Source organism: Pan paniscus, chromosome 19 (assembly GCF_029289425.2).
Source record: "Pan paniscus chromosome 19, NHGRI_mPanPan1-v2.0_pri, whole genome shotgun sequence".
NCBI lineage: Eukaryota > Metazoa > Chordata > Mammalia > Primates > Hominidae > Pan > Pan paniscus.
In genome coordinates, this window is record NC_073268.2 from 22089877 (window position 1) to 22111102 (window position 21226).

Sequence of the window (21226 nt, forward strand, 5' to 3'; positions counted from 1 at the left end):
GGTCTGAGGTGAGTCAAGGTGAGTCTAAAAAAATATACAAAGGCCACTGTCTGGGTCATGCCAGGGCAGCTAGCAGCCAGGGTCTCTGAGTCGGGAGGGGTTCTATTATGTGGTCAGCATATGGGGAGGGCCCTGTTTTCTGAGAAGCCTCAGGAAGAATACCCCTATGGATAAGGAGTTGATAAGTGATGGAGTTGACATCCCACTCTGGGCATCCAGGGACAGTGGGAGTCTTCCTGGCGGTGGGCCACCAGGCAGGGGGACCCTCTGGATCAGAGCAACCTCATAGTCATGAGACGATGAGCTGGTCCTCATCTTTCCACCTGCCAGCCCCCTTCTGCTTCCTCCAGCACGTTTTTATCTGTGGGAAAACAGGTGAGGCCCCAGCTTGTTAGAAAGCTAACTGCATCGAGACACTGTGGATTCTCAAAGGTCTTGTGGATATATGAGGCGAGTGGCTAGAAGTTTGGCTGAGAATCCACTCATTTATCTGTTTATTTGAGACGGGGTCTCACTCTGTTACCCAGGCTGGAGTGCGGTGGCACCATCACAGCTCACTGCAGCCTCAGTCTCCTGGGCTTAAGGGATCGTTTTGCCTCAGTCTCTGGGTAGCTGGGACTACAGGCGCACACCACCAAACCCAGCTAACTTTTTATTTTTTGTGGAGATGGGGGTCTCTCTACATTGCCCAGACTGGTCTCAAACTCCCGGCATCAGGTGGTCCTCCTGCCTTGGCCTCCCAAAATGCTGGGATTACAGGTATGAGCAACAGTGCCCTGCAGAATCCACTAATTTAAAGAACTATCTCCAGAGAGGGGTTCCCGCCATCTCCTTCTAACTCTTTGTTATTTTCCCTTTTCAAGAAGTGCTCCGGTTTAATTCAACCAACATTTCCTGAGCAAAGCACCATGCCTGGCTCTCTGAGGAATTAAAAGTTAAAAGCCAGGCTGGGCATGGCGGCTCACGCCTGTAATCCCAGCACTTTGGGAGGCTGAGGAGGGTGGATCACCTGAGGTCAGGAGTTTAAGACCAGCCTGGCCAATATAGCAAGACCCCATCTCTACTAAAAATACAAAAATTAGCCGGGTATGATGAGGGGCACCTGTAGTCCCAGCTACTCGGGAGGCTGAAGCAGGAGAATCACTTAAACCTGGGAGGTGGAGGTTGCAGTGAGCGGAGATCCTGACACTGCACTCCAGCCTCAGTGACAGAGCGAGACTGTCTCAAAAAAAAAAAAAAAAAAGTTAAATCCCAGGTGTCCTCCAGGACCTTGGTGGTCTAGTGGGACAGGGTGACCTGACATTTACAAAACTATGTAAACTGGAGGATCCTTATGTGAGTGACTACCTACAAGTTCGCTGAAAAGTCACTGACATAAGGCAGATTAATTAATATGAGAAAAGGATTACAAATGTATTTAACATGTATACATGGGAGGCTTAAGAATGAAGATCCAACTTCCCAGTGAGGTATGGAAGCTCATCCACCATCTTGAGGTTACAGAAAGCATGGGTGGCTTGGATCCTGTTAAAAACAGGTTATGGGAAGGGGGAGAAGAGGAATTCTGTCGAAGGGCAGAGGGAGAATGATTGGATCGAGGAACAGAAATTAACTTGTAAATAGTTCTCCCTGGATTTTAAATGGTCCTCAGAGACAGTCATTATCTTGAAAAAGGGTCTGTTGAGACTTTTTTATGGTTACATTTTTGGTCTTCTTTTCTGTGATGGATAATGGGATAAAGGAAGAAGAACAATTGTTCTTTTGTGTCGGTCCTATTTTTTTTTTTTTTGAGACGGAGTATCACTCTTGTTGCCCAGGCTGGAGTGCAATGTGATGATCTCGGCTCACTGCAACCTCTGCCTCCTGAGATCCACCGATTCTTGTGCCTCAGCCCCCCAAGTAGCTGGGATTACAGGCATGTGCCACCAGGCCCGACTAATTTTTGTATTTTTAGTAGAGATGGGGTTTTGCCATGTTGGGCCAGGCTGGTCTCGAACTCCTGACCTCAGGTGATCCATCCTCCTCGGCCTCCCAAAGTACTGAGATTACAAGCATGAGCCACCATGCCCAGCCAGTCCTATCTTTATAGGTGAAAGATAGGGGAAAAAATCTCTTCCAGGCTCCCAAGGGTGGAAAAACCTCTCAAGGGTTTTTTATTTAAAATAGTCACGGCCTGGTGCGATGGCTCACACCTGTAAACCCAGCACTTTGAGAGGCTGAGGTTGGTGGATCACTTGAGCTTAGGAGTTTGAGACCAGCCTAGCCAACATGGTGAAACCCCATCTCTACAAAAAATACAAAAATTGGCCAGGTGCAGTGGCTCACGCCTGTAATCCAAGCATTTTGGGAGGCTGAGGTGGGTGGATCACCCAAGGTCAAGAGTTCAAGACCAGCCTGACCAACATGGTGAAACCCCATCTCTACTAAAAATACAAAAATTAGCCAGGCGTAGTGGTGGGCGCCTGTAATCCCAGCTACTCAGGAGGCTGAGGCAAGAGAATCCCTCGAACCCAGGAGGTGGAAGTTGCAGCGAGCCGAGATCACACCATTACACTCCAGCCTGGGTGACAGAACGAGACTCTATCTCAAAAAAAAAAAAAAAAAAAAATTAGCCCAGTGAGGTGGCTGGCACCTGTAATTGCAGCTACTCGGGAGGCTGAAGTGGGAGGATCACTTGAACCCGGGAGGTACAGTGAGTCGTGATCGTGCCACTGCACTCCTGCTGGGCAACAGAGCGAGACCCTGTCTCAAACGAACAAAAAAAGTACTTATTATATTGGGAGCCATAGTTTGGGATGAAATATTTTGATTTCCTTTGTAGAAATATCAGTGAGTTCCCTGTTATTTTGTCCTCAGTAGAGAAGATTCGTTAACGCCCTCTAGGGAAATGGCCAGCTGAGTTGGGGAAGGAATGAGGATGGAAAAATCATTCGGGCTCCTCTTTGGTAGGTACCCAAGCAAGCCACTCCTCAGGCATTTTCCCCACAACTAGAAATCCAGAGGCTTTGGATCTTGAGAAGAACATGAAGGAAAGATGCCAGGAAGTACAGTCTGGTCTGCTGATGAGTAAGTGCAGCTGGGCTCAGGGCCCTGGCACATTCTCCCAGGGCAAGGTTGACTCATTCACTCGAACAAGTTTATTTGCAGACGAGAAAGCAAAGAGGGAAAAGGAGCTGTAACTTACCACACACCTCATCCAAAAATTGCACTTACTACCAAAAAGAAAGTCTGATTTTACCTGAAGCTGTACCTTCTATTCTGGGTGGGGGCTCTGGATTCTGTTGAGAGAGGAGCCACCTTTCCTTTACTCAGTTATCATCCTACAATAGGTTTGTTTTGTTTTGTTTTGTTTTGTTTTTGAGACGGGTCTCACTCTGTTGCCCAGGCTGGAGTGCAGTGGTCCCATCAATGCTCACTGCAGCCTCGACCTCCTGGGTCCCAAGCAATCCTCCCAGCTCAGCCTCTCCAGTACCTGGGACTACAGGCCGGTGCTACCACACCCGGCGAATTTTTTGTATTTTTTGTAGAAACAGGGTCTCACTTTGTTGCCCAGGCTGGTCTGTAACTCCTGGGCTCAAGTGTCCTCCTCTGTCAGCCTCCCAAAGTGTTGGGATTATAGGCGTGAGCCACTGTGCCTGACCTAGAATGGGTGTTTTCTACATACTATAGATGGAATTCGAAACCTAGCTCCAGTTCACAGCTTCGTCCGAGCAGCAGGGCTACAGCCCAAAGTGCAAAATGTACAGTTTTATTTTTGTTTTTAATTACTTTTCTTTTGTATGCTTTTTTTTTTCCCTACCAAGTGATCAATGGAGGAAGTGTTTCATGGTGGACATGGGAAACTGGCCAGATCAACTGCTGTCACCTTCTAAGTGAGTGACCCAGTTTATGTTTTAGAAAAACATGTTGAGAAAAACAGGTGGAGGGAGAGGCGGGTTAATCATTGTTCGCCAGTGCAAAGGGCTGGCTTCTCTCTGGCACAGTGAGAAAGTTCAGCTTTAGGACCTTGAACTGCGCAGGTAGGGGAAGCGTGGAGCGTGTCTCAGGATGGGCTGCACATTTTGTGCACAGAAGAAAACCTGAAGGCATTTGCTGCATTGTAAACATCTCAGAACTCCCCACTAGATACCTTCCTCCTGCCATCCCAGGGCCTGCCTTCTTCCAAAATCAAATGAGTCACCAGAACCTTTATGGGAAGCATGAACTGCCCTTCCTCTTCTTCACCTCGCTCTTCCTTAGCCCCCTTCCCCAAAAGAAGCTGTTGTTCCCTCCAGGAAGTAACCTGTTTCCACGAACATTTAACTAGTTCCCTCACAAACAGATGGTAGACTTTTCTGGTTTTTTTTTTTTTTTTTTTAGACAGAGTCTTGCTCTGTTGCCCAGGCGGGAGTGCGGTGGCGTGATCTCAGCTCAATGCAACCTCCGCTTCCCAGGCTCAAGCTATTCTCCTGCCTCAGCCTCCCGAGTAACTGAAATTACAGGCGCATGCCACCACGCCCTGGCAATTTTTTGTATTTTTAGTAGAGACGGGGTTTCACCATGTTGGCCAGGCTGGTCTCAAACTCCTGACCTCCAGTGATCTGCCTGCCTCAGCCTCCCAAAGTGCTGGGATTACAGGCTTGAGCCACCGCGCCCAACCTCTTCTCCCATTCTTAATCAACCCTTTGCAGTGCCAAACCACCTTTACAGTTAGAAAACATTTTTGCTGTCAAATTTCATCCGTCCTGCCAGGAGTTAAACTTTGTTGATGGCGCACTACAGAGGCAGAGGCAAGGGAAGGAAGTTAAGAAACATTCTTGCTGTCAAATTTCATCCTTCCTGCCAGGAGTTAAACTTGCTGATGGTGCACTACAGAGGCAGAGGCAAGGGAAGGAAACCTGCAAAAGTGTGGCCAGGACTATTTTTAAAAGGCTTTCTTTCCCCTTTGTCCTGGTCTGTATCCCAGAGGCAGAGAAGGGCTATTTGAGGAGAGAAGGGAAGTGTGACTTGAGCTAAGCCCAAACCGCTGTCCCTCCTTGCTTCAACTCAAGGATTCTTTGGAATAATTGAGACCGACTGAAGAAGGAGGGAAAGAAACCAAGTCATCAATTGCCCAGCTGTTGCTCAGCCTGGTTGTGGACGGGAGAGAGGTGGGGGCTGGTGGGTAGGAGGTGGGCAGGGGGCAGAAAGTGCTCCCTCCTTTTCCTCAGCAGACTCTCAGAAACACTCTCAAGCCTCCAGCAGGCAGCCCAGGAAACTGTACCCCCGCCATGGGCATCACCGGATTTTAAAAAAGAAATAAAATTTAAAAACTGTGCAACCTTGGCCAAATCACTGGAGTCTCTGGGGTTTGCTTTTGTCAACTGTAAAATGAGACCCAGGGACCCTCACCCTCTTTTCAGCTTTGATATTCTGAGTAGTGGCAGTCCTTTGAACGTAGCTCCAATGAAGTGGTGCCTGGCTTTGAATTATCTAACAGAAGTAAATGATTAATGATTGCCAGAACAAAAAGATAAATGTGTTCATATTTTAAAAATTATTATTATTATTATTATTATTATTTTGAGACAGGGTCTCCCTCTGTCGCCCAGGCTTGAGTGCAGTGGTGCGATCTCCACTTACTGCAACTTCCGGCTCCTGGGTTCAAGCAACTCTCCTGCTTCAGCCTCCCAAGTAGTTAGGATTACAGGCACGCGCCACCACGCCCGGCTAACTTTTTGCATTTTTAGTAGAGATGGGGTTTCACCATGTTGCCCAGGTTGTTTTTGAACTCCTGAGCTCAGATGATCCATCCATCTCGGCCTCCCAAAGTGCTGGGATTACAGGTGTGAGTCACTATGCTTGGCCTTTTTTTTTTTTTGAGACAGAGTCTCACTCTGTTACCCAGGCTGGAGTACAGGGACACAATCTTGGCTCACTGGAACCTCCTCCTGCCGGGTTCAAGTGATTCTTGTGCCTCAGCCACTCGAGTAGCCAGGACTACAGGCACAGGCCACCAGGGCCTGACTAATTTTTGTTTTTTTTTTTAGTAGAGATGGGGTTTCACCACATTGGCCAGGCTGGTCTCGAACTCCCGAACTCAGGCGATCTACCCGCCTCGGCCTCCCAAAGTTCTGGGATTACAGGAGTGAGCCTAAAATATTTTCAAAAGTAATACACTCACATTATTAAAAAAATTCAGAGTTCAAAAGAGTTCTGTGAAGCCAGTCTTCCCCTACCTCTGAATACCTTTTAAACACCAGGGCAGCCAGAACCCAGCCTGATTTGAGGGGCACCATGAGTCAGAGAAGCCCCCATAATTCTCTAGTGAAAGCTCCTCACACAGAACCTGTCGCAATCCAGATGGGGTCATCCCTCTTTCATTCCCACGTTTTCCTCCCCCCTGGCTCTGGCCATGCAGTCCTTTAATCAACTCTTTCTTTAAAAGCAGGGGAAATTCCATCCCAACCAAAACGCCCGTGTTGTACAGTCAGTTATTAGTCCTCCCCTCTTCCAGAGCCAGCTGGGACAGATAATTAGGAAATTAGTAGTCTTGGACCCTTTAACCCACACCTTACCCCCTCTGAGAGTTCTCAAATGAGGACCTTGACTCAGAGAAGGGAAGAGGTGAGGCCCAGAATTGTCATGAAAATAAACAGTGAGGCTCCTAGGTCCCCAGGCCTGGGGGTGGCTATAGAGCTATTCTGAGCTGTGAAAACACAGCAGTACTCTACTAGCAGTAAACAGCCGCCTGTCCCGCCAGCGCCTGTCTGCCTGGCGGTGCCTGATCTCCAGCCAGCAGGCCAGAGAGACAGGGAGAGGAGCAGGGAGAGTCTAGCGTGCCTCTCTTCTTTAGGGTGGAAGGGAACAGCAGTGTTTATTTTTAACATTTCATTCACTCTAGTGGGTGTGAAGTGGAAAGAGAGGGTCATGTAAGTCCAGGGGTTCTCTCCAACTTCGAATCCCAGAAAGCAGGATGCCTGTTGCTCCCTCCTCAAAGCCTGGGGACTTCAGTCATCGCTTCGGCAGCACATATACTAAAATTGCAGTGGTACAGGGAAGATTAGTGTGGGCCCTGCACAAGTCGTGAAATTCGTGAAGCATTCCATACAAAATTTAAATTAAAATAAATAAAATATAAAAAATAAAGCTTGGACCAGCCTCGGTTACATGGCAAAACCCCATCTCTACAAAAAGAAAAAAAAAAGAAAAAAGAAACCCACAAAAATTAAACCCACAAAAAACCCCCTAAAAAAATTAGCTGGGTGTGGTTGTATGTGCCTGTAGTCCCAGCTACTTGAGAGGCTGAGGTGGGAGAACCACTTGAGCCAGGAGGCGGAGGTTGCAATGAGCTGAGATCCCACCACTGCACTCTAGCCTGGGTGACAGAGTGAGACAAACTAACAAATAAAAATAAAGCCTGGGGGCCAGGTGCAGTGGCTCGCGCCTCTAATCCTAGCAGTTTGGGAGGCCGAGGTGGGTGGATCACGAGGTCAGGAGACGGAGGCCATCCTGGCCAACATGGTGAAACCCCGTCTCTACTAAAAATGCAAAAATTAGCTGGGTATGGTAGTATGCCCTGTAGTCCCAGCTACTCAAGAGGCTGAGGCAAGAGAATACCTTGAACCCAGAAAGCGGAGGTTGCAGTAAGCCGAGATCACACCACTGCACTCCAGCCTGGGGACAGAGTGAGACTCTGTCTCAAAAAAATAAAATAAAATAAAATAAAAAAAGAAACCCTGGACACTTTGGGAGGCCGAGGCGGGTGGATCATGAGGTCAGGAGATCAAGACCATCCTGGCTAACACGGTGAAACCCCGTCTCTACTAAAAACACAAAAAATTAGCTGGGCATGGTGGCGGGCGCCTGTAGTCCCAGCTACTCGGGAGGCTGAGGCAGGAGAATGGCGTGAACCCAGGAGGCAGAGCTTGCAGTGAGCCAAAATCGCACCACTGCACTCCAGCCTGGGCGACAGAGCGAGACTCCATCTCAAAAAAAAAAAAAAAGAAAAAAAGAAAAGAAAGCCTGGGGACTTCAGCCTCCTCTGCTCTCCTAGGAAGTCACCTGTGACCTCCTCATTGTCAAATCAGCTGGTTGGCCTCTACTCATCTTTCTTCTTCCTTAATCATTTGGCCACATCTGATACTTGACTGTTAAGCACCTTGAAACACTGTGTTCAGTGTTGCTTTGACAAAGTCTCCTCTCCTTTCTCTTCCTCCTCCTTCCTTAGCATGACGTTGGACCTTGGTTGGACACCACCTGGATGTCCCATACAGTCCCCACATCCATAGGATCCCTTCACACCTGTTGTTGCTCAGACTCCCCTGCTTTGTAAATGAATCTCCTGCTCTCTGCCATCCTCTGGGCAGTGAGCCTGGCAACTTCGGAGCCAACCTTGACACCTCTTCATGTCTCATTTGCAGTCACTCATCAGGATCTGTCCAGATACTTTCTACTCGTGCTGCCCCGGGCCAACCCCATTGCCTAGGCCCGCCCCCTCCCCGCCGCCCGCCCACAGTCCCTTCATTACCTGTGATCACCTCTCCTCTTCTTGCTCCCCACCCCAAGCCATCCTATAGAATACAGGCCAAGGAGTCTTCTTACAATACAGTTCTTTTCACTTGTCACCTGAAAAATATTCAGTGGCTCCCCATTGCCTACAGAATGAAGTTCAAACTGAAGTTCAAACACAAGCTCACCCGCATTGGACCCCAGCTTATCTTTCTAGTTTTATGCCGTGCAGTTCCCCTTGATGGCCACACACCAGATATATTAGATAAGTTTGGATTTCCCAAACATGCCTTGGTTTTTCCAACTTTGCTTTTTCCTCCACCTGGAATATCATTTTCCCCATGTCTGTATGACCAGATTCTAACCACACTTCAAGGTCAAGAAAATAAAGCCTTCTCAACCCATTGACCTCCACCCCTCATTAGCTGCAAAAGATCTGTCTGGTTTGAACTCCTATGTTGGGGCACTTATCGCATTCAGACCTTGCATCATAATGGTTTTGCTTGCATCTTAACCTGCTATCCTGAGCCCTGAGGGCCAAGAAAGCATTCCTTCCAGCCTCCAGAACTGAGCTCTGCTTACATGTCTGGTGCCCAGTATAGTAGACTGTTCACACGGCTGTGAAAATGCTCCCATCCCTGACGTGTGCTCTTTTGCATTGTGACTTTGCCTCTCTTCCCATCAAGATGTAAATGTCTTCATCCTTTGAATCTGGGCTTGATCTTGTGACTTGCCTTGGCTAATGGGACATTAACAAATGTGATATAAGTAGGCCAGGTGTGGTGGCCCACACCCATAATCCCAGGACTTTGGGAGGCCGAGGCGGGCAGATCACTTGAGGTCAGGAGTTCAAGACCAGCCTGGCCAACATGGTGAAACCCCGTCTCTACTAAAAATACGAAAATTAGCCGGCTCTGGTGGCGGGGACCTGCAGTCCCAGCTACTCGAGAGGCTGAGGGAGGAGAATTGCTTGAAACTGGGAGGTGGAGATTGCCGTGGGCTGAGATCGCCCCACTGCACTCCAGCCTGGGTGACAGAGTGAGACTGTCTCAGAAAAACAAACAAACAACAAAAAACAAATGTGATCTAAGCAAAAGCTTGAAAAGCCAGGGCTTACCCTCTTTGGGCTACAATTGGAACCCCAGCTCACAAGGGGGAGAAGTCCGGGCAGCCTTCTGGAGACAGGTTACTACAACATGGGGCCTGTCTGACAGCCACCCCAAGTCACCAGAGCTGAGAGTGAGGCCGCCTTAGACCACCCAGCCCCAGTCCCTGTGAGTGATCCATGGAGCAATCCCAGGAGAATCTGGCAGAACTGCCCAACAGAGCCTGGGCCAGATTGCTGACCTACAGAATTGTGAGCAAGGTATTGGTTTGTTGTTTTAAGCCACTATGTTTTCGGGTGGTTTCCTTTTTCTTTCCTTCTATGTTTTTTTTTTTTAGAGACAGTGTTTTGCTCTGCTGCCTAGGCCAGAGTGCAATGGTGCAATCCATCATAGCTCACTGCAGCCCTGAATTCCTGAGCTCAAGAGATCATCCTGCCTCAGCCTCCCAAATAGCCAGGACTACAAGTGCTTGCAACCACACCTGGCTAACTTAGCAAAATTTCTTTGGTAGAAACAGGGTCTCACTGGAGTGTCCATGCTGGTCTTGAACTCCTGGGCTCAAGGAATCCTCCTGCATCGGCCTCCCAAAGTATGGGGATTATAGATGTGAGCTACCATGGTTTCCTTACACAGTCACTGCAACACCTCATAGATGCTACTTAATAAAATATTAAATAATAGCTCACATTCATTGAGCATTTACTATAAGCTAGGGACTTGTTCTGAAAAATTACATGGGCCGCGCGCGGTGGCTCACGCCTGCAATCCCAGCACTTTGGGAGGCCAAGGCGGGCGGATCATGAGGTCAGGAGATTGAGACCATCCTGGCTAACACAGTGAAACCCCGTCTCTACTAAAAATACAAAAAATTAGCCGGGTGTGGTGGCGGGCGCCTGTAGTCCCAGCTACTCGGGAGGCTGAGGCAGAAGAATGGCGTGAACCCGGGAGGCAGAGCTTGCAGTGAGCCGAGATCGTGCCACTGCACTCCAGCCTGGGTGACAGAACGAGACTCCATTTCAAAAAAAAAAAAAAGAAAAATTACATGGATTTACTGATTTAATTTTCATAAAAATCCTGAGGTAGATTTTATTACTGTTCCCCTTTTACAGGTGAGGAAAGTGAAGTCTAGAGAAGTTAAATAACTTGTTCAAGGTCACATGTGTCACTTGTGTTGGATCCAAACCCCAGGAACCTAGTTCCAGAAGCCACACTGTAAACCACTATACCACATTGCCTCTGCTTACGCAGATTGAGGAGAACATTATTGATTTGCAGCCCCCTAAACACCCATCTTCACCCACATGTCAAATTCTATATTATTTTGTGGTCCAATTTCTAGCCTATGCTTTTTTGTTGTTGTTGTTGTTGTTGTTGAGACAGCGTTTTCCTCTTGTTGCCCAGGCTGGAGTGCAATGGCGCAATCTTGGCTCACTGCAGACTCCACCTCTCAGTTTCAAGTGATTCTCCTGGCTCAGCCTCCCGAGTAGCTGGGATTACAGGCATGTGCCACCATGCCCGGCTAATTTTTTTTTATATTTTTAGTAGAGATGGGTTTCACCATGTTGGCCAGGCTGGTCTTGACCTCCTGACCTCAGGTGATCCACCTGCCTCGGCCTCCCAAAGTGCTGGGATTACAGGCATGATCCGCTGTGCCTGGCCTAGCCTATGCTTCTAATCTTCCCACACCCTGCCCTCTCAGGTCTGCCTCCAGACTCTGGGCTACTCCTGGCCTGTTTCAGTGACAGCCCATTGTGGGGAATCGATTTACAGATCTGCCAGCAACCGCCTGCCCAGAAACCCTTTGGCTCCATCTCCCTCTTCCTGCTGCCTCTGCTGCATTGCTGGTCCAGCGGTGCAGGTCTCATCTGGAAAGCAAACGCCTGGGCTCAGCGTGTCAGTGCTGACCTTTGGCCCTGTGTCCTGGCTTGACCCGTGCAGCCAGGGTGATTTTTCACTTAGGATCTTTGGATGTCCTTAGAGCTTCTCTTTTGAAGTAGTCCAATGAGCAAATGGATATGATGTGGCTTTTAAAGAGAAAAACATGACTCATATATAACAATGTTTACTGTTTATTCAAATTTCAAAGATGTATTTAAGCATCCACACATGGGCACGACACCATGCTGGGCACCAGGCCACCAAAGCCAGGTTTGGTGTGGGGAGTGAGGGGAGGACACATGTGGTCAAGGAACTAGAGTTCAGTTTGTGAACCTCCGTAGCAGAGTTCTGTCCAAAGTACTATGGGAGCAGAGACAACAAAGTAAATAATGTTGTTCAGGGAAAGATAGAGAGAGTAGGATTCGATTTGGGTTTTAGAGGGTGAATAAGCTGTCACTAGATGAAGAAGGAAGAGGAAAGAGGAAGGAAGCAGAGGAAGGAAGGGAGGGAGGAGTCGGAACACATGGGCAGAGGCTTAGTGGGTGGGAATGGGCTGTTTGAAGGAGGACGCACGTCTGGGGTGTCTGGGGTGTAAGCATCACGATGACTGCGGTGTAGGGACTGAACCCAGGTATGTGAATGACCTAATATTCCCTGCAGAGAGTGAGAAGCTCTGTGGATTTATAAGAGGGATATTGGCCAGGGAAAAACTATAGGAGGGGGCCAGGCATAGTTGCTCACTCCTATAAACCCAGTGCTTTCAGAGGCCAAGGCAGGAAGATCCATTGAGCTCAAGGTTCAAGACCAGCCTGGGCAACATAAGGAGACTCTGTCTCTACAAAATATTTAAAAATTATCTGGGTATGGTGGTGCACACTTGTAATCCCAGTGACTCAGGAGGCTGAGGCAGGAGGATTGCTTGGGCCTGGGAGGCTGAGGCTGCAGTGAGCTGTGATCGCACCACTGCACTCCAGCCTGAGTGACAGAGTGAGACCCTGTCAAAAAAAAAAAAATAGCCAGTGGTGGTGGCATGCGCTTATAGTCCCAGCTACTCAGGAGGCTGAGTTGGGAGGATCACTTGAGCCCAGGAGGTTTAGGCTGCAGTGAGCCAAGATTGAACCACTGCACTCCAGTCTGGGTGACACAGAAACACCTCGTCTCAGAAAACAAACAGGCCGGGCACAGTGGCTCAAGCCTGTAATCCCAGCACTTTGGGAGGCTAAGGTGGGTAGATCACCTAGGGTCAGGAGTTCGAGACCAGCCTGAACAACATGGTGAAACCCCATCTCTATTAAAAATACAAAAATTAGCTGAGCGTGGTGGCGGGCGCCTGTAATCCCACCTACTCAATAAGCTGAGGCAGGAGAATCACTTCAAGCTGGAGGCGGAGGTTGCAGTGAGCCAAGATCGCACCACTGCATTCCAGCCTGGGTGACAGAGTGAGACTCTGTCTCAAAAACAAAAACAAAAACAAAAACAAAACAACAGAAAGGTGGCCCCTTTCTGCACCTTCTGATGGACACATTCTTTATGTCTTAGACTCTGGGGTTTAATTCTTCAAACAGGCCTACCAGGCAGTGGAAAAAGAGCCACAGCCCAGGGAAGGCCGTGAGGTGTAATTCTGCAAAGATCTGGGTTCACTCCCAGCCCCACCTTTTACCAGCCAGATGACTGTGGGCATGTTTCCTAATCTCTCTGAATTGTAGTTTCTGCATCTGTGAAATGGGTATAATTAACATCTGCCTTTCAAGGTTGTTATGCGGATTAAGTGAAACAAAGATGGAAATTATCTGGCCCAGAGCATTCTGTCCTGTACTGGCTTTTCCTCCTCAATAGGAGAATTGGGAGTGACAGACATCACATTCCTTGGAGGTCCTCAAGAAAGGGAGAGTTCCCCATCATATTCTGACCCAGAGATGTAAAGTTAAGAGGCATAAGGGGCTGGGTACTGTGGCTCATGCCTGTAATCCTAGCACTTTGGGAGGCCAAGGCAGATGGAATGCCTGAGCTCAGGAGTTTGAGACCAGCCTGGGCAACATGGCGAAACCTCAAAGTCTTATGTCTTTTTTTTTTTTAGACAAGGCTGGGGTACTCTGTCCTTCAGGCTGGGGTACGGTGGTATAATAATAGCTCACTGCAGCCTTGGACTCCTGGGCTTGTCACTTGATCCTCCTATCTCAAGCTTCCCAAGTAACTAGAACTATAAGCATGTGCCACCACGGTCGGCTAATTTTAATAATTTTTTGTAGAGACAGAATCTCACTCTGTTGCTCAGGCTGACCTTGAACTCCTGGCCTCAAGCGGTCCTCCTGCCCCAGCCTCCCGAAGCGCTGGGATTACTGGCGTGAGTCGCCCTGCCTGGCTAGGATTCCAGTGTCTTCAGATAGTTCCTTTGATGCATAACAGGTAGGCTGTGGACGGACCTTCCAGTGTCAGAGAAATCTACCAAGGCCTAAAAAGCTTTTGAGTGACTTAAATACATTATCCCTTTCCAGATGAAGAAATGGGTTCAGATGGGGTGCTTACTCACGGCCACAGAAACCCTAAGGATGAACCCAGATGACTCCCTGAATCCCTTTTAGCTCTGAGCCTGTGAGTTGGCCATGTAAAAACCATTGTCCAAAGCCAAGATCCAACTGGGTCATTCTTCCACTTGATAGCAAATTGGAACCAACCCAATTGCCCAACGGGGAATGATTTGTTTACTATTGACTTGATAGAGTACCTCTTATCCTTTAAAAACCATCCATTTGGCCGGGTGCAGTGGCTCATGCCTGTAATCCTAGCACTTTGAGAGGCCTAGGCTGGTGGATTACCTGAGGTCAGGAGTTTGAGACAACCTGGCCAACATGACGAAACCCCGTCTCTACTAAAAATACAGAAATTAGCCAGGCGCGATGGCGGGTGCCTGTAATCCCAGCTACTCAGGAGGCTGAGGCAGGAGAATCGCTTGAACCCAGGAGGCGGAGTTTGCAGTGAGCCGAGATCGTGCCACTGCACTCCAGCCTGGGCAACAGAGCGAGACTTCATCTAAAAAAAAAAAAAAAAAATCCATTTGAGTATTACATGACAACCTATAAAGATGCTTAAGATTAATATTAAATGGAAAAAATAGATACAAAAGTGTATTTAGACTGTACTTACCTAACTAGGTAAACGCATGAGTGCATAGAGACAAGAACTGCAGTATCACTTAGATGAATGACAACGGGATGTTGGAAGGAGATTTGGGTGTCTTTAAATTATTGTCACATTGTTTTTCATGCAGCTTAAAGGTCTGGATCATCACTGCTTACAGATGAAGTACACACTGCCTCGCATGGCCTCCAAGGCTCTGCTCACCCCACCCCCAATCAGCCTTTGCCATTCTGCCACCCTCACCCCATGCTCCAACCATTGGGGCATTCACAGAACCACTGTGTTCTGCAGTCCACTACTTGACTAAATTCAGCTCATTCACCACTTCAAATGTCACTCCCTAACTCCCAACAAAAAAGATACAGAAGAAACTCACCATATTATTTGACTTCAGGGAGGGACTAGAATCAGATGTGGGATGGAGACATAAACCCTTTTCTGAAATACAATTTTATTGAGCTATAAGTCACATACTGTATCATTCACCCATTTAAAGTACATAATTCAATGGTTTCCATGGTGTTTGGTACATTCACAGAATTATGCAACCATGACCAGACACAAGTTCTTTTGTGCCTTTAGGATTTCGAACATGTGAATGTATTACTAATTGAATTAAATAAATGAATCCAATTAAACACACATAACCATCACCTCCTCTCTGAAGTCCTCCCAGACTCCCACCAGGGATAGATGGCTCCTCATTCTGTGCCCCACTTGTCTGTCATAGCTCTTTTTTTTTTGACAGAGTTTCACTCTTGTTGCCCAGGCTGGAGTGCAATGGCACGATCTCGGCTCATCACAACGTCCACATCCTGGGTTCAAGTGATTCTCCTGCCTCAGCCTCCCAAGTAGCTGGGATTACAGGCACGCACCACCACGCCTGGCTAATTTTGTATTTTTAGTAGAGACAGGGTTTCTCCATGTTGGTCAGGCTGGTCTCAAACTCCCGACCTCAGGTGATCCGCCCACCTTAGCCTCCCAAAGTGCTGGGATTATAGGCGTGAGCTACTGCGCCCTGCTCATAGCTCTTATCTCAGTGTTTTTGTTTATTTTTTTGTTTGTTTTTAGACAGAGTCTCGCTCTGCCACCCAGGCTGGAGTGCAGTGGCGTGATCTCAACTCACTGCAACCTCTGCCTCCCAGGTTCAAGCGATTTTCCTGCCTCACCCTCCAAGTAGCTGGGACTACAGGCATGCGTTACCAAACCTGGATAATTTTTGTATTTTTAGTAGAGACAGAGTTTCACCATGTTGGCCAGGCTGGTCTCAAACTCCTGACCTCATGTGATCCACCCGCCTTGGCCTCCCAAAGTGCTGAAATTATAGGTGTGAGCCACTGTGCCCGGCCAGTGTTTTTGTTTATAAAAAGACCTCTCCGCAGCCCAGACTCTGAGCTCTTTGAAGGCAAGTATGAAGAGAGTCATTTTTCTGTACCAATGCAAGTCTGGCATTCAGGAAGAGTCCCAGAAACGTTCGATGAGTGAACGAAGTTTTCTTTGCATCCGTGTAGATGGGGCATGATAGGAGAGGCCAGAGGATGACCCAGCCCTCCTCACTTTGATCCTCATCTCCACTCCAACTCCACCTTCCCCCTTCCTCATCTTGTTCCTTATCCTGTCCCCTCCCCATCACCAACCTCCCCCCATTCCCTCTCCACCTCCTCTCACTTCCATCCTGCTCCATCCCCACCCCCACTCTGTTCTCCAAATCCATTCCCATTTTGACCTCCATCCATCTTTATTTCTTGAATAGACCCAGTTTTCTGAAATGCAAAGATGTATTGCTGGCCTCGTAGAAATAGCAGTGGGAGCTCTGTGGGCTCAGAGACACCCTCTTCCTCTGAGTGTTGCTCCCTCCACCATGACATCACTATGAAGGCAATTTTATTTACCACAACAAATATTACTATAGAATTAACAGGGGCCCAACACATGGCAGGGACTGGAAAATACTTGCTGAATGAGTAAAGGACTTGTGAGTCTCTGGGGCAGCTGAATGAGACTGTTTCCATCACAGGACCCAGACGGGGAGGAGGAATGCCAGAGAAGCTGCAGACTCCCCGGACATGGAGCCTGAGTGGAGCAGAGGTGGCCCACTGTCAGCCACAGGTCAAGTGTCAGGGTGGGGACGGGGCAGGCTCCACCAGAAGGTGGGGCCAGACCACAGGGCAAGGTGGAGATGAGTCTGTGGCACCCCCAGGAAGTTTACCAGATTTGCCCCAGAGCTTCTGACCCTTTGGATCTCTCTGGGCTGCATTCTTCAGGGTCCCGTTGCTTCTTTCTTGAAGGTGGAAGGAAATGTTCCCATCAGAGCCTTCCAACAGGCCACCTTGGGGGCTTCTCCTGAGAGCTCCTTGTGCACACACCCCTTCAGGGTGGCTTGGGTTGCGCACTCAGACCCCAGTGGGGGGCCGTATGGCATCCTCCTTGGTCAGCAAGTGAGCCACAGCAGCAGGCCCCTCACAGACCTCAGCCTGGGGCCACAGGTCCCTTCTCCCCATCTCCGCATCTGGAGAAGCAACCTGTGGAGCAGCCAAGAGTGGCAGCCCTGGCACTCTACAGCATTCATTTTCAGGGCAAGACAGAGCATTTCCACTATTATGCTCCCCCCCGCCTTTTTTTTTTTTTTTTTTTTTTTGAGACAGGGTCTCACTCTGTTGCCCAGGCTGGAGTGCGGTGGTGCAATCATGGCTCACTGCAGCCTCGACCTTCTGGGGTCAAGTGATCCTCCCAATTCAGCCTCCAAATTTCTTTAAACAAAAAAAATGCAAGAAAGGCAAAACAAGATATTTATCTGGGCTGAGAGGGTAAAGAGAAGCTCTATCTTTGAGCTGAGACACAAAATGGAAAGAAGAGGCGGCAGCAGCGGCAGTAGCAGTTCTGCCTTTCCAAACCTTCCCTATCTAAGTGCTTTCAAGATATGCTGAAAGTCATGAATTGAAGTGTGGTTCCCACGGCTTTAGTCCTTGTATGAAGGTCCCTTTGCCAGAACTTACTTCCTTTCCAGCCCATATGGTTGACCTGGGGGTCCAGGCAGTTCTCAAGGGAACCACAGGATTCCATGTGATCTGGGATCCCAGTTGATGATCCCTCTTCTGGTCACAAGCTGAATTGGACCCAAATCTGCACCCTAAACTCCCCTCTTGCCAGATCCTGCCCAGTCAGTGCCGTCCCCTCAGACTGAGTGGGCAGCCTGGGCTTCCTGCTGAGACGGGACCCCCCCCCCCTTCTTGATCTCACTCCCAGAAAAGACACTGAAGGAGCAGAGGTGTGGACGCCACATACTGCGTAAGTTTCTCTTGCCTTGACACACCTGAGAAAGCTTGGTGTTTGAGCCCTACCTCCCCCCTACCTTACTCCCACCCCCAAATCCCCTCCTGGAAATTGTCCCGGTTCTTATTTATGCCTATACAAAGTCCACAGCCCATGACGGGCAGCCCTGGAGGCTGTTGCCCTGACCTGGCCTCTGGTCCCCCGCTGGGAGGCACGTGGCTCATTTGCATGCCCACTCCTGATTGGCCAGCTCCCCACCTGGCTGCCCGAGCTCCTGAGACTTTTTTTTTTTTTTTTTTGAGACGGAGCCTTGCTCTGTCGCCCAGGCTGGAGTGCAGTGGTGTGATCTCGGCTCACTGCAACCTCCGCCTCCCAAGCTCAAGAAATTCTCCTGCCTCAGCCTCCTGAGTAGCTGGGATTGCAGGCACGCACCACCACGCCCTGCTAATTTTTGTATTTTTGCTACAGACGGGGTTTCACCATCTGCTGGGACAGGACACTCTCTCTTCCTGATCTCACTCACAGAAAAGACACTGAAGGAGCAGAGGTGTGGACGCCTCATACTGCGTAAGTTTCTCTTGCCTTGACACACCTGAGAAAGCTTGGTGTTCGAGCCCTACCTCCTCCCCACCTTACTCCCACCCCCAAATCCCTTCCTGGGAATTATCCCGGTTCTTATTTATGCCTATCCAAAGTCCAAAGTCCACAGCCCATGAGGGGCAGCCCTGGTCAGGCTGGTCTTGAACTCCCGACCTCGTGATCTGCCCACCTCAGCCTCCCAAAGTGCTGGGATTACAGGTGTGAGCCACTGCACCTGGCCACTTCTGAGGCTTTTTAGTGCCTACCCTCAGTGACTTTCTGGTCACCTATGCTGACTGCTGCAGAGTAACAGAGGCTACTGTCACCAGGGCCCTGGGACCAGATGACCCTTCATCTTTTTCATCCTTCCACCCACAAACCCCCTGGGCTGCTACTGACACTTGACCATCCTTCCCCCTCACAAATGCATATTCCGCATGGCCTGTGTAAATGGCAGGAACTTGTAAGAGGATTATTAGTATAGGCAGATGACAAGATGACAGGAGAAACATTTTTTGATGACAATGAAATGCAGAGAGGCAAGATGAAGAAAGCTGTTCAGAGACATAGGTCCCCCAGAAGGAGATAACCAAGCATTGTCCTTCTTCAAACAAGACAGTCCCTGCAGATCCAAGGCTAACCCAGCCCAGGGGCAGAGGAGGACACCAGAAGTAAGGAATGCAGGAAGGAACTACAAGACTTGAGGCAGCAGGGACGCTCCCACAGGACCTCCGCTAGAAACAGCAGGGAACAGGCCAGGCGCAGCGGCTCACACCTGTAATCCCAGCACGTTGGGAGGCCGAGGCCGGAGGATCACTTGAGGTCAGGAGTTTGAGACCAGCCTGGCCAAATGGCGAAACCCTGTCTGTACCAAAAAATACAAAAATTAGCCTGACATGGTGGCGCACGCCTGTAGTCCCAGCTACTTGGGAGGCTGAGGCAGGAGAATCGCCTGAACCTGAGTGGCAGAGATTGCAGTGAGCCGAGATCGTGCCACTGCACTCCAGCCTGAGCAACAAGAGTGAGAATCTATCTTAAAAAAACAAAAAACAAACAAAACAGGACAGAGGAGAGCTAAGGTGGCCCAAAAGAGCTTCCAAATTTACTGAATGCCACTAAACTCTCACTTAAAAATGGTTAAAGTAGCGAATTTTTTTTTTTTTGAGACTGGGTTTTGCTATTTTTGCCCAGGCTGGAGTGCAATGGTGCAATCTGGGCTCACTGCAACCTCTGCCTCTCGGGTTCAAGTGATTCTCCTGCCTTAGCCTCCCAAGTAGCTGGGATTACAGGCGCATGCCACCGTACCCAGCTAATTTTGTATTTTTAGTAGAGATGGGGTTTCACCACATTGGCCAGGCTGGTCTCGATCTCCCAACCTCAGTTGATCCGCCTGCCTCAGCCTCCCAAAGTGCTGGGATTACAGGTGTGGACCACTCGCCTGGGCCAAGGTGGCAAATTTTATGTTACGTATATTTTATACAATTTTAAAAGAAGGAAAAAAGTATAGTCACTTTGGAAAACAATCTGGCAGTTTCCCAAAAGGCTAAACATAGAATTACCGCATAACCCAGAAATTCTACTTCTAGGCATATACCCAAGAGAAGTGAAAACACATATCCACAAGAAAACTTGTGCATGAATGTTTATAACAGCATTATCTATAATGGCCAAAAAAGTGGAAACAACTCAAATACCCACCAACGGATGAATGGATAATCACAATGAGATATATTGATACAATGAGATATCATTTAACCATGAAGAAGTGAGGCACTGACATACACTACAACATGGATGTATCTCACAAACATTACGCTAAGTGAAAGAAGCCAATCACAGAAGACAACGTATTGTTTGAATCTTTTCATGCCAGAATACAGGCAAGCCCAGTGGGACAGAAAGTAGGGAAGTGGTTATCTAGAAATGGAGAGGGATTGGGGGGAAATAGAAAGTGACTGCTAACACATACAGGGTTTCCTTCTGGGGTGATAAAAAATGTTCTGGAATTAGTGGCAATGGTTGCAAAACTTTGTGGGTATACTAAAAAACATGAAATTGGGCCAGGCACAGTGGCTCATGCCTGTAATCCCAGCACTTTGGGAGGCCGAGTCAGGTGGATCACCTGCGGTCAGGAGATTGAGACCAGCCTGGCCAACATGGTGAAACCCCATCTCTACTAAAAATACAAAACAAAAAACAAAAAATTAGCCAGGCGTGGTGGTGGGCACCTGTAATCTTAGCTACTCGGGAGGCTGAGGCAGGAGAATCACTTGAACTGAGGAGGCAGAGGTTGCAGTAAGCTGAGAACGCACCATTGCACTCCAGCCTAGGCAACAAGAGCGAAACTCTGTCTCAGGAAAAAAAAAAAAATCATGACATTGCATATTTTGTTTTATTTTATTTTATTTTATTTTGAGATGAAGTCTCACTCTGTCGCCCAGGCTGGAGTGCAGTGGCGCGATCTCGGCTCACTGCAAGCTCTGCCTCCTGGGTTCATGCCATTCTCCTGCCTCAGCCTCCCAAGTAGCTGGGACTAAAGGCGCCCACCACCACACCCGGCTAATTTTGTTTTTGTATTTTCAGTAGAGACGGGGTTTCACCATGTTAGCCAGGATGGTCTCAATCTCCTGAAGTTGTGATCCACCCGCCTTGGCCTCCCAAAGTGCTGGGATTACAGGCGTGAGCCACTGCACCCGGCTGAAATTGTATACTTTAAAGGGATGAATTTTATGGTATGTGAATTATGTCTCATTAAAAAAAACAAACTGTTAAGAAAACCAGGA

General features: G+C 48.6%; 1 long non-coding RNA gene across 1 annotated transcript; it reads left to right on the forward strand.

The window, feature by feature from the left end:
- Window positions 1–12004: 12004 nt before the first annotated feature.
- LOC134729446 (uncharacterized) lies at window positions 12005–21181 on the forward strand. The gene is made up of 4 exons (XR_010110542.1): window positions 12005–12084; window positions 16609–16700; window positions 18333–18431; window positions 21027–21181. It is a non-coding gene; the product is annotated as an uncharacterized LOC134729446 (long non-coding RNA).
- The last annotated feature ends 45 nt before the right edge of the window (window positions 21182–21226 follow it).